Source organism: Orcinus orca, chromosome 4 (genome assembly GCF_937001465.1).
Source record: "Orcinus orca chromosome 4, mOrcOrc1.1, whole genome shotgun sequence".
Lineage (NCBI taxonomy): Eukaryota > Metazoa > Chordata > Mammalia > Artiodactyla > Delphinidae > Orcinus > Orcinus orca.
Genome location: NC_064562.1, coordinates 75,506,964 through 75,518,977, shown reverse-complemented (window position 1 = coordinate 75,518,977; position 12,014 = coordinate 75,506,964).

The window sequence follows — 12,014 nt, the reverse complement described above, 5'->3', positions numbered from 1 at the left end:
TTTTTTTATGTACTATTTGTGTGAAAAGCATTATAAACTTATTACAGTACAGTACTATTATATATAGCCAATTGTGTTAGTTGGGTACCTAGGCTAACTTTGTTGGACTTATGAGCAAAATTGGACTTATGAATGCGCTCTCAGAATGAAACTTGTTTGTACGTAGGGGACTTACTGTGTATACACACACACACACACACACACACACACACACACATCCTATCGGTTATGTTTCTCTGGAAAATCCTGACTAATATAGCACCCCAACTCCTCCTCCTTGCACCAGGGTGGTGTCAGAATAGGCCAATTAGGTAGGGAGTCAGGACTTTCATCTCCACAAGGCAGTAAGCAGCCCCTTTCCTATGATGTCAGTGTAGATAACAAGGGAAACCTGGACACCACCACCATTAGGTAATAGCAAGTTGCACCTTCTGCTCCCCTCTGAGGTAGTGTCAGAGAAGGTCTTGTGGAGAGTCAGTACTTTCAGTACCACCATCCAGTAATAAGACCACTGACACACTCTGGTGTCAGTGACAACTACATGAGGATCAGTGAGGAGGCGTTTCCACCCATGCCATCCAGAGAGATACCACTGTAGGCCTAGTGGAAGATAGAACTCCCACACATGCCTAGCAGTAATGAGGAGCCTTCTCCTCAGGTGTTAATGGATTTTTATTCAGGAACCTAGACTTCTACATCCATCTAGCAGTAATGAGGCAGTGCCCCCTTCCTTTCTGTGTCAGAATGGTATCAAAGAAAGCCAGTAAAACAGAGGTTTAAGTAAGAACTCTAGCCTCATAACATAATATTCAAAGTGTCCAAGTTTCAATTTAAAAAAAAATCACATATCAAAAACCAGAAAGATCTAAAACTGAATGAATAAAAAGACAGTGAATAGATGTCAACATCAAGATGACAGAATTGCTAAGATTAGCTGACAAAGATTTTAAAGCAGTTGACATAAAAATGTTTCAAAGAGCAATTTTAAACACACTTGAGACAAAAGAAATACAGAACACCTTAGAAAATAAAAAAAAGAAAGTTGAATAAAGAAATAAAAAAATAAAGAAGAATGAAGTGGAAATGTTAGAACTGAAAAATATAATAACTGAGATTAAAAACACTCAATGCATGGTTCAAGAGCACAATAAAGGAAACAGAAGAAAGGATCAGTGAAACTGGATAAAGATTGATAAAAATTATACTGTCTTGTGAAGAGAAAAAGAAATAGACTGAAAAAGAAATGAACAGAGCCTCTGGAACTTGTGGGACTAAAACAAAATATCAAAACTTCATGTCATTAGAGTCTTAGAAGAAGAGAAAGAAGATGAGGCTTAAAAATTAATAACTAAAACATGAACAAATTTGACAAATGACAAAGTGAACATCAAATAAAATAACTGGAAGAAATCCACATCAAGACAGAGTCATAGTCATTGTCAAATTTCTGAAAACTAAAGACTAAGGAAAAAATCTTGAAAGAGAATCAAGAGTAAAACAGAAAGAGAGAATCACCTTACCTCTATGGGAAAAAATATTTCAAATGACAATGGATTTATCAGAAACCATGAAGGCCAGTAGGAAGTGGCACATGATGTTTCCTGTGTAAAAGAGAAAGAACCACCAACCCAGTATCCAATATTCAGCATAAATATTCTTTATGAATGAAACAGAAATCAAACATTCCCAGATGAACTAAAACTAAGAGAATGTGTTGCTAACTGACCTACTCTACTAGAATGGCTAAAGGAAGTTCTCTAAACAGAAAAGAAACAAAGAAAAAAGCCTTGGAATATCAAGGAGTAAGAAAGAATACAGTAAGCAAAAATATGGATAAATACAATTGTCTTTCCTTCTATTGTATCTTCTAAATTATGTTTGATGATTGAAGCAAAAATTGACACTCTCTGATTTCATTCTAAATGTATGATAAAAAATTAAATCAATTATATCAAACAGAAGTTAAGGAGACATAAAGGGAAGTAAGTTTTCTACAAAAATAGAAAACAGAACTGGAAAATTAATCATCCTAGTAGACTGTGATAAATTATCTTTATACAACAGAGTAGCTGGATCAATAACTAAGCAAGTTATACAAAGAGATACACTTGGAAACTCTATAAATAAATCAAAATGGGATTCTAAAAATGTTCTAGTACACTACAGAAAGGCAGGAAAAAGTATACAGATAATCAAAAAAACAGAGAACAAACAAACAAAATGGCCAACATAATCTCTAACATATCAAGAATTATATTACTACTAAATACATCATTTAATTATGTTAAATGAACTAAATGCACCATTTAAAACACAAAGATTGGCAGAGTGGATTAAAAAATATGACCCAACCATATGCTGTCTGTAAAAAACTCACTTCAAATGTAATGATATTATCAGCATATTGAAAGTAAAAAATAGGAAAAGATATATTACAAAACTATCAAAATAAAGCAAGAATGGCCATACTATCACAAACAGTAGACTTCAAAGAAAAGAAAATTCCAGAGAGAGAGGAATAGTATATAAACACAAAAGTGTGAATCTGCAGGAAAGGTATAGCAATCTTACATGTGTCTTCAGCAAACAGCAGCCCTGAAAAATATATAAAGCAAAGATAAATCAACAACAAACCTTTATCAACCTTTTCTAAACAAGTGATAATCAAAGGGAGAGGAAAATATCAAGGAAATAGAACTCAAAACGTTATCAATCAACATAATTGACATTTATAGAACACTTTAATTAACAAGAGCAAAATACACATACTTTCCAGTGTCTATGAAAAATACACCAAGAGGGAGAATATCATGGGTCATAAAATAAACCTCAACAAATTTAACTGAAATCAAACAGAAGATGCTTTCAAACCACATTGGAATCAAAATAGAAATCAACAACATTACATCTAACAGGAAAATCTCCACACACTTTGGAATTAAATACCACATATGGATTATTTATAATCCAGCACGCATGGACTACAGATAATCCATTGGTCAAAGAGAAAGTAACAAGAGAAATTTTTAAAATACATGGAACTGAATTAAAATGAAAATATAACAAATCAAAATTTGTGAGGTACAATTAAGCAGTACTGAGAGAGAAATTTAGAATACTAAACACATACGTTAGAAAACAGGAAAAATCTGAAGTCACTAATCTAAGGTACTTCCTCAAGAAATTAGCAGAAGACAAGAAAAACAAGTCCAAAACAAGCAGAAGGAAGAAAATAAGAACATTACACTTAATGGTGAATAAATGAATTCCCCCCCCTAAAATCAGAAAGAAGGCAAGGATGTTCATCATCACCACTCTTTCTCAACGTAGAGCTGGAAGTTCTAGCCAGTGTAATAAATCAAGATAAGAAAATAAAAGGCATAGAGATTGGAAAGGAAGGACTAAAACTGACCCTACTTGCAGAAGGTATGTTGCCTCTTTAGGACATTTCAAAGAGTAAACACATACACACACATACACACACACACACACACACACACACAAATTTCATATAACTAAGTAAGTTCAGCAAGGAAACAGTGTAGAAGATACACATACAAAATCATACTACCCTGGTGGTCGAGTGGTAAAGAATCCACCTTACAATGCAGGGAACGTGGGTTCCATCCCTGGTCAGGGAACTAAGATCCCACATGCCACAGGGTAACTAAGCCGGTGCAACAGAACTACTGAGCTCATGTGCCTCAACTAGAGAGCCTGTGTGCTGCAAACTACAGAGCCCATGCGCCCTGGAGCCTGCACTCCACAACTAGAGAAGGGAAAACCCTTGCACTACAACTAGAGAGAAACACACGTGCCACAATGAAAGACCCTGCATGCCGCAGTGAAGATCCCATGTGTCACAACTAAGACCTGACGCAGCCGAAAATAAATTAAATAAATAATAAATAAATAAATCTTTAAAAAATGTATTGTAATTCTATTTACCAGCAATGAAGACGTAGACACTGAAATAGAAATATTTGCAATTTTTTAAAATGAAATATGTAGTATGAATCTAACAAAACATATGCTGCACTTTTATGCTTAAAATGCAAAGTGTTTATGAAATAATTAAAATATCAGATAAATGAAGAGATATACTATATTCATAAATTGGAAGTTTCATCAAAGTAACGATGATTAATTTGGGAAAAATTGATATAAAGGTTTGCCACATTTCCTATCAAAAAACAGAAAGACAGTTTTTAGATGTAGATAAGATCACTCTAAAATTTGTATAGAATGTCAAGGGAATTTAATTGCTAAAAGCAATTGTGAAAAAGAAGAATAACACAGTAGGAATCTATCCAATTTCAATTATATGGTCACAGTAATCAAGACTGGTAGTATTGGAAAACAGATTTATGTATAGGTAAATGCAACAGAATTGAGAGTCCAGAAATAGATCCACACCAATATATTCAACTGATTTCTGCCAATTCAGTGAGGAAAGATGGCCCTTTTAACAAATGCTGGAGTAATTGTATATTGATAAGTAAAATATGAAAATTGACCTAAGTATCACACCTCATATAAAAGTTAACTCAAAACAGATTACAGCCTTAAATGTAATATAAAGCTAAAATCCTTTAGAAAATATATGAGTAACTCTTTTGGTTCTAGGGCTAGGCACGGAATTGTTACACTTGACATCAAAAGCAAAATCCTCACAAGAAAAACGTTGATAAATCAGACTTCATCAAACCTGCTCTTTGAAAGACCTAAAGGGAATGAAAGGACAAGCTACAGACTTGCAGAAAATATTTGCAAAACACATGTTCAACAAAGGATTAGTATCTTGAATATGCAAAGAACTCAAAATTCAAAGGTAAAAAAACAAAAAGCAAAGATCCAATGACCCAATTAGAAAATGGTCAAAAGACATGAGCAGACATTTTACTGAAGAAAATATACAGACACCAAATAAGCACATAGAAAGATGTTAAATACTGTTAGCTTTTAGGGAGATGCAAATTAAAATTACAATGTGATAGTTTCAGAATAGCTAAAATAAAAATGCTGGTGAGGACACAAAGAAATGGATGCCATGATTATACAGATACTCTCAAAACAGTTTGTGTCTAAAAAACAAAAAACAAGCAACAACAAGAACAACAAAAACCCTAAATATACACATAACTATACAACTACATTTATCCAGAAAAATGAAAACTTCAGACTAGACAAAATTTATACATAATTGTTCATAGCAGTTTTACTCATAATGGCCAAAAACCTGGAAACAACCCATGTATTCTTCAATGGATGAATGGTTCAACAAATTATGGTACAACTATGCTAGTTGTTAATAAGAGGAATAAATGATTCATAATTGCAACCTGGATGAATCTCCAGAGAATTTTGCTGAATGAAAAATAGACAATCCCAGAAGGTTACATAATATAAAATTTATGTAGCACCCTTGAAATGACAAAAATTACAGGAATAAAGAAGAAATTAGTGGTTTCTATGGGTTAAGGAGGGAGAAGCAGGTGTGGCCATAAAAGGGCAACACTAGGGATTTTTGTGGTGATGGAAATGTGCTGCATCAATGTCAATATTCTGGTTAGAAATGATATACTATATAGTTTTGCGAGACATTACCTTTGGGGGAAAGTGGGTAAAGGGTATACACAATATCTCTGTATTATTTTTATAACTACATGTGGCTCTGCAATTTTCTCAAAAAGTTTATTATAAATAAAAGGTGTGTAAATATTTCTGAAAAGTAACATATTAGCAACTAAAATTTTTAAGGTTTGTGGCCTGTATCCTATAATTTTATATTATTAGTCTCTAAGGATTGTTTCATATTATAAGCTCTTTTAAAATTATTTTTATTCAAAAATGAACCATAATGATTAATCTGAACTAGAAGATAAAATGATTAATACTGGCACCAATATTTCTACAACAAAAAAATAAAACACGTCCCTCATTATAGTAGTCTGTTTTATATCATATAATTCTGATTCTTGGATTGAATCATTAGTTTTTGTTTTTAAACAGTATTGAATTATTGTTTTAACATTTTAGAAAAGATTCTATTTTAACTACTGTGGTGGTAGAGTCAAAGAACAGGAATGTGATTTCTGAGTAGTCTAAACACTAGTTCAGGGTTCATGCTTCTAAACTCCAGTACAACACTGACTAATCATTTTGTATTATAGATGATCTTATTTGCAAAACAGAAATAGAGACACAGACATAGAGAACAAATGTATGGATACCAAGAGGGAAGGTAGGGGGAATTGAGAGATTGGGTTTGACATATATACACTACTGATAATATGTATAAAATAAATAAATAATAAGAACATACTGTATGGCACAAGGATCTCTACTTAATGCATTGTGGTGACCTAAATGGGAAGGAAATCCAAAAAAGAGGACATATATGTATATATATATAGCTGATTCATCTTACTGTACAGTAGAAACTAACACAACATTGTAAAGCAACTATATTCCAATAAAAATCAATTTAAAAAAATCTAATACACAAAGATCATAATATTTATGGAAAATGAGGCTAAAAAGTCCAATAGACTTTCTCTACTTCTTTTGCAATAATAAGGATGATTGCGATAATTATAGCTTAACATTTCTGAGTACAACTAGGAGTACAACTAGATACTAAATTCTATGTATTTTACTTGACATCAAAAATACTTCAACTATTATGATTGTAATTATTAATGAATAATATTTCATATGAACTTGATAGAACAAAAATTTAGCACTACATCTTAGCTAATGTTAGAAAAATCAGGAATTCATTATAATTTAACTAAGATTTTACTCAGTGAGCATTTAGAATTCATATATGACATTAAACTAATTATAAACAAATTAACAATTAGCCCAACCAAGTAAGTGCTCATTCAGGTTCAGAAATCCTTTGCCTATACTCAGAGTATATTCTTACAATTCACTTTAACTTTAAGTCACCACATTTAAAAAATTCCTTAATGAGTGATGTCAACAAGATGGCCAAATAAGATGTCCCTAGTTCATATCCTCTGCTTAAGAATAATTTGGCATCTATCCACGGACAAAGGTGACTTTCTGGGAGCTGCGGGATCCAGGAAGAACTTTATGAAACCCTGGTGCAGTCCAAAAACAAAACAAGGAAAACCATTTTGAGAAGACAGGCTCACACATAGGCTGCTAACTCATCCACCCAGATCCTAACTATAGACCCAGAAACAGCTCCATACTCTTGAAAACAGTTACAGCTCCATTTGGCTTTGGTTCTGTCATAAGCACCATATGCTAAGGGACCTGGGAAGAGTCTTGCCAACCCACACGTTGGGAAATAGGCATACAGACCTCAGTCCTAGCTGTGGACCCTGAAATGGCCCTTGAGCCAGTTCTAGCCCTTCTTGGCCATGGTTCAGGAACCTCTGGAGAACACTGATCTAGACTATAACCCACAGATAAGAGAGTCTTTGTGGAAGTCCAGGAGTCAAGTGGAGAAGTTCTGGTACACCACTGTATCAAAAACAAAACAAAAAAGCCAAACTTGGATGCTTTGAAGAGGGTAAGAGGAACTATCTGACTTAACCCACATCACCCTCTCCCAAGGCTACACAGCTCAGTGCCAGGAGAGCACCTCTTAGCCTTTGTATTCTCCCACAAGGGAAAGTGCCGGGCTTCCCTAGCTGTGTGGGCTGCTGCCCAAGAGACCAGTTTCTCTCTCACCCCATCAAGAGTACTGAGTATGACTGAGGGTTAGTGAGCAGCTAAGAAAACAGCAGTGAAGGTTCAAGAGGAACATATCAAAGGGACAAGGATCCTACAAATCTTGTCATAGACTCCATTGAAGGCCCATGCATGAGCTGCTGGGCTGGGCCCATGACACCCCCAGTGCTCCACAGGCCTTACCCACACAACACCCACCCCTTGGCCAGCTCCCTATGCATATTCCCAACAGCATAATGAGCTTTTGTAGACTGCTAGTGAGCATGTGCAGAAAGCTGTCCTGAATCTGAGCGCCTGGGAGAAACCACAAACTTGAGCATACAGCACCACCCTAGGGAAAGCAAAAAGGACACTGTCAACAAATTGGGTCACCTAGAAGAATTGGACAAATTCCTAGAAACATAAACCCTATCAGGACTGACTCACAAAGAAATGGAAAATATGAACAGACCAATAATGATTAAGGAGATTAAATCAGTAATCAAAAACCTCCCAACAAAGAAAAGCCCTGGACCAAACAGACTCACTGGTGAATTCTACAAAACATTTGAAGAATTAACATCAAGCCTTCTCAAACTCTTTCAAAAAATAGAAAAGGGGATAACACTTCTAAACTCACTTTACAAGGCCAGCATCACCCTGATACCAAAGCCAGATAAGGATACTATAAGGAAAGAAAACTATAGGTCAATATCCCTGATAAATATAGATGCAAAAATTCTCAACAAAATGTTTTGTTTTAAATGTTTTCTAGTGAAAATCAAATTCATAGCACATTAAAAGGCTCATACATCATGATCAAATGGGATTCACCCCTTGGACTAATGGTTCAACTATGCAAATCAATAAATATGATACACCACATTAATAAAATGAAAGATAAAAATCATATGATCATTTAATAGACACAGAAGAAAAACTTATTTACAAAACAGAAGTAGAGTCACAGATGTAGAAGACAAACTTATGGTTACCAGGGCATGACGGGGAGGGAAGAATAAACTGGGAGATTGAGATTGATATATACACACTATTATATATAAAATAAATAACTAATAAGGACCTACTGTATAGCACAGGGAATGCTACTCAATACTCTGTAATGACCTATCTGGGAAAAGAATCTAGAAAAATTGCAGATATATGTATATGTATAACTGATTCACTTTGCTGTATACCTGAAACTAACACAACACTGTAAATCAACTATACTCCAATAAATTTGCTTTTAAAAAAGAAAAGGAATTTGACAAAATACAATATCCTTTCACAGTAAAGATGTTCAGCAAATTGGGTGTAGAAGGAACATAACTCAAGATTATAAAAGCCATATAGGACAAGCCCACAGTTAACATCATATTTGACAGTGAAAGGCTGAAAGTTTCCCTCTAAAATCAGAAACAAGGCAAGGGTAGGGTATTCACTCTCAATATTCCTACTCAATATATTACTGAAAGTTCTAGCCTGTGCAATCAGGCAAGATAAAGAAATAAAAGGCATGCCTGCAAATTAGAAAGAAAGAAGTAAAATTATCTCTGTTTGCAGGTAACTTGATCTTATGTATACAAAAATTTAAAGGCTTCACAAAAAAACTGTTAAAACTAATAAACAACTGCAGTAAAGTTATGGGATACAAAACCAATATACATAAGCCAGTTTCATTTCAATACACTAACAAATGAAGTGTCTGAAAAAGAAATAAAGAAGAAATTCCACTTACAATAGCATCAAAAAAAAAAAAAAAAAACACAACACCTTAGGAATAAATTTAACCAAGGAGGTGAAATATCTGTATACTGGAAACAATGAGACTTTGATGAAAAGAATTGAAGAATGAACTTTTCCACAAAAAATGGAAAGATGTTCTGTGTTCATGGATCAGAATTATTAATATTGTTAAAATGCCCATACTACTCAAAGCCACCTATAGAGTCAGTGCAATCCCAATTACAATTCCAGTGGCATTTCCTACAGAAATAGAAAAAGTAACCCTAAAATTCATATGGAACCACAAAAGACCCTAAATAGCTGAAGTAGTCCTGAGAAGAAGAACAAAGTTGGAGGCGTCACATTTCCTGATTTCAAACTATATTACAAAGGCATAGTAATCAAAACAGTGTGGTACTGGCATAAAAACAGACACATAGCTGAATGGAACAGAATCAAGAGCCCAGAAGTAAGTCCTAATGTATACAGTCAACCAAGAACAAGGGAACCAAGAACACACAGTGGGAAAGAATAATTTCTTCAATAAATGATATTGGGAAAACAGGGTAATAACATTCTAAAGAATGAAATTGGACCTACCTCACACCACTCACAAAAATGAACTCAAAATGTATTAAAAACTTAAACATAAGACCTGAAACCATAAAACTCCTAGAAGCAAGCATAGGGTAAAAGTTCCCTAACTTTAGTCTTGGCTATGATGTTTCTTGGATATGACACCAAAAGCACAAGCAATAAAATCAAAAGTAAAGAAGTGGGACAACATCAAACTAAAAAGCTCTGCGTGGCAAATAATAATAATAATAATAACCAACAACATGAAAAGGAAACCTACAGAATGGGAAAAATTTTCTTGCAAAACACCTATCTGATAAAGGTTAATATCCAAAATATATAAGGAACTCATATAACTCAATAACAAAAAAAATCCAATTAAAAATGGGCAAAGGATCTAAATAGACATTTTTCCAAAGGAGACACAAAAATGGCCAATAGGTACATGGAAAGGTGCTCAACATCACTAATCATCAGGTAAATATAAATTAAAATCACAATTAGACATCACTTTACACCTGTTAAGTTAGAACAGCTATTATCAAAAAGACAATAATTTGTGACCACCTAGAGGGGTGGGATAGGGAGGGTGGGAGGGAGATGAAAGAGGGAGGAGATATGGGGATATATATGTATAGCTGATTCACTTTGTTATAAAGCAGAAACTCACACACCATTGTAAAGTGGTTATACTCCAATAAAGATGTTTAAAAAAATTTTAAATAAATAAATAAAATTTAACCCCCCCCTCAAATAAAAAACAATAATTAAATATTGCAAGGATGTGAAGAGAAGGAAACATTTGTGTACCATTGGTGATAATCTAAATTAATACAGCCACTCTGCCAAACAATATGGAAGTTCCTCAAAAAAATTAAAAATAGAACTACCATATGATCCATCAATCCCACTTCTGGGTATACATCTAAAGGAAATGAAATCACTATCATGTAACGATATCTTTACCCCACATTCATGGCAGCATTATTCACAATATAAGATGGAAACAACATAAGTATCTACCTACCGATGAATGGATAAAGAAGACTGGTATTAATATATACAATGGAATATTGTTCAGCCTGAGAAATTAGGAAACTCTTCCACTTATGACAATGTGGATGGACCTTTAGGGCATTATGTTTAGTGATATAAGTCAGACATGGAAAGAGAAATATTGTACAACCTCACTTATATGTAGAATCTAAAAAAGCTGAGCTCATAGAAACAGAAAAGAATGGTTGTTGACAGAGGCTGAGGTTTGGGAGAAATGGAGAAATGTTAATCAAAGGGTAAACTTCCAGTTATAAGATGAATAAGTTCTGAGGATCTAATGTACAGCATGGTGACTATAGTTAACAATACTGTATTTTATACATAAAAGTTCCTAAGAGATTAGATTTTAAATATTCTCACTACACACACACACACACACATACACACTGTAATTATGTGAGGTGAGGGAGATAATAACTAACCTTATTGTGGTAACTATTGCACAATATATACATGTATCAAATCACATATTATATACCTTATACTTACACAATATTATATGTCAATTATATCTCAGTAATGCTGGGAAAAAATAAAAGACAAAAGATTCCCTTTTTATTACACTGAGAAAAAACAAAAATTCATATTTTTTGTCACAGAATAATTTTAATAAAGAGATAAAGAGGAAGATTTTAGCAACTTGAAGATTACAATCAAGTGCTGATGATTTTTCTTACAATAATAGCATAATTTTGAAGGATGGCAATACATATTTCATCACATATATTTATCTTAAATCAAAGTTTTTAAATATTTTTGTGTTCTCTGACCACCAAACGTACTGATAACATGATAACTGAATTGGGAAGAAACTGTGATTAACATTGTACTCCCCTTTTTTCAGAATGGGTCTTAACAGCAACCATTTGTTAAAAAAAAAATTAATGTGGGAGATATATGGGAAGATAGTGGAAATTCTTGCTCAGGGAAATTAAATTATGATTAAGTAATTTACTATATATCATAGG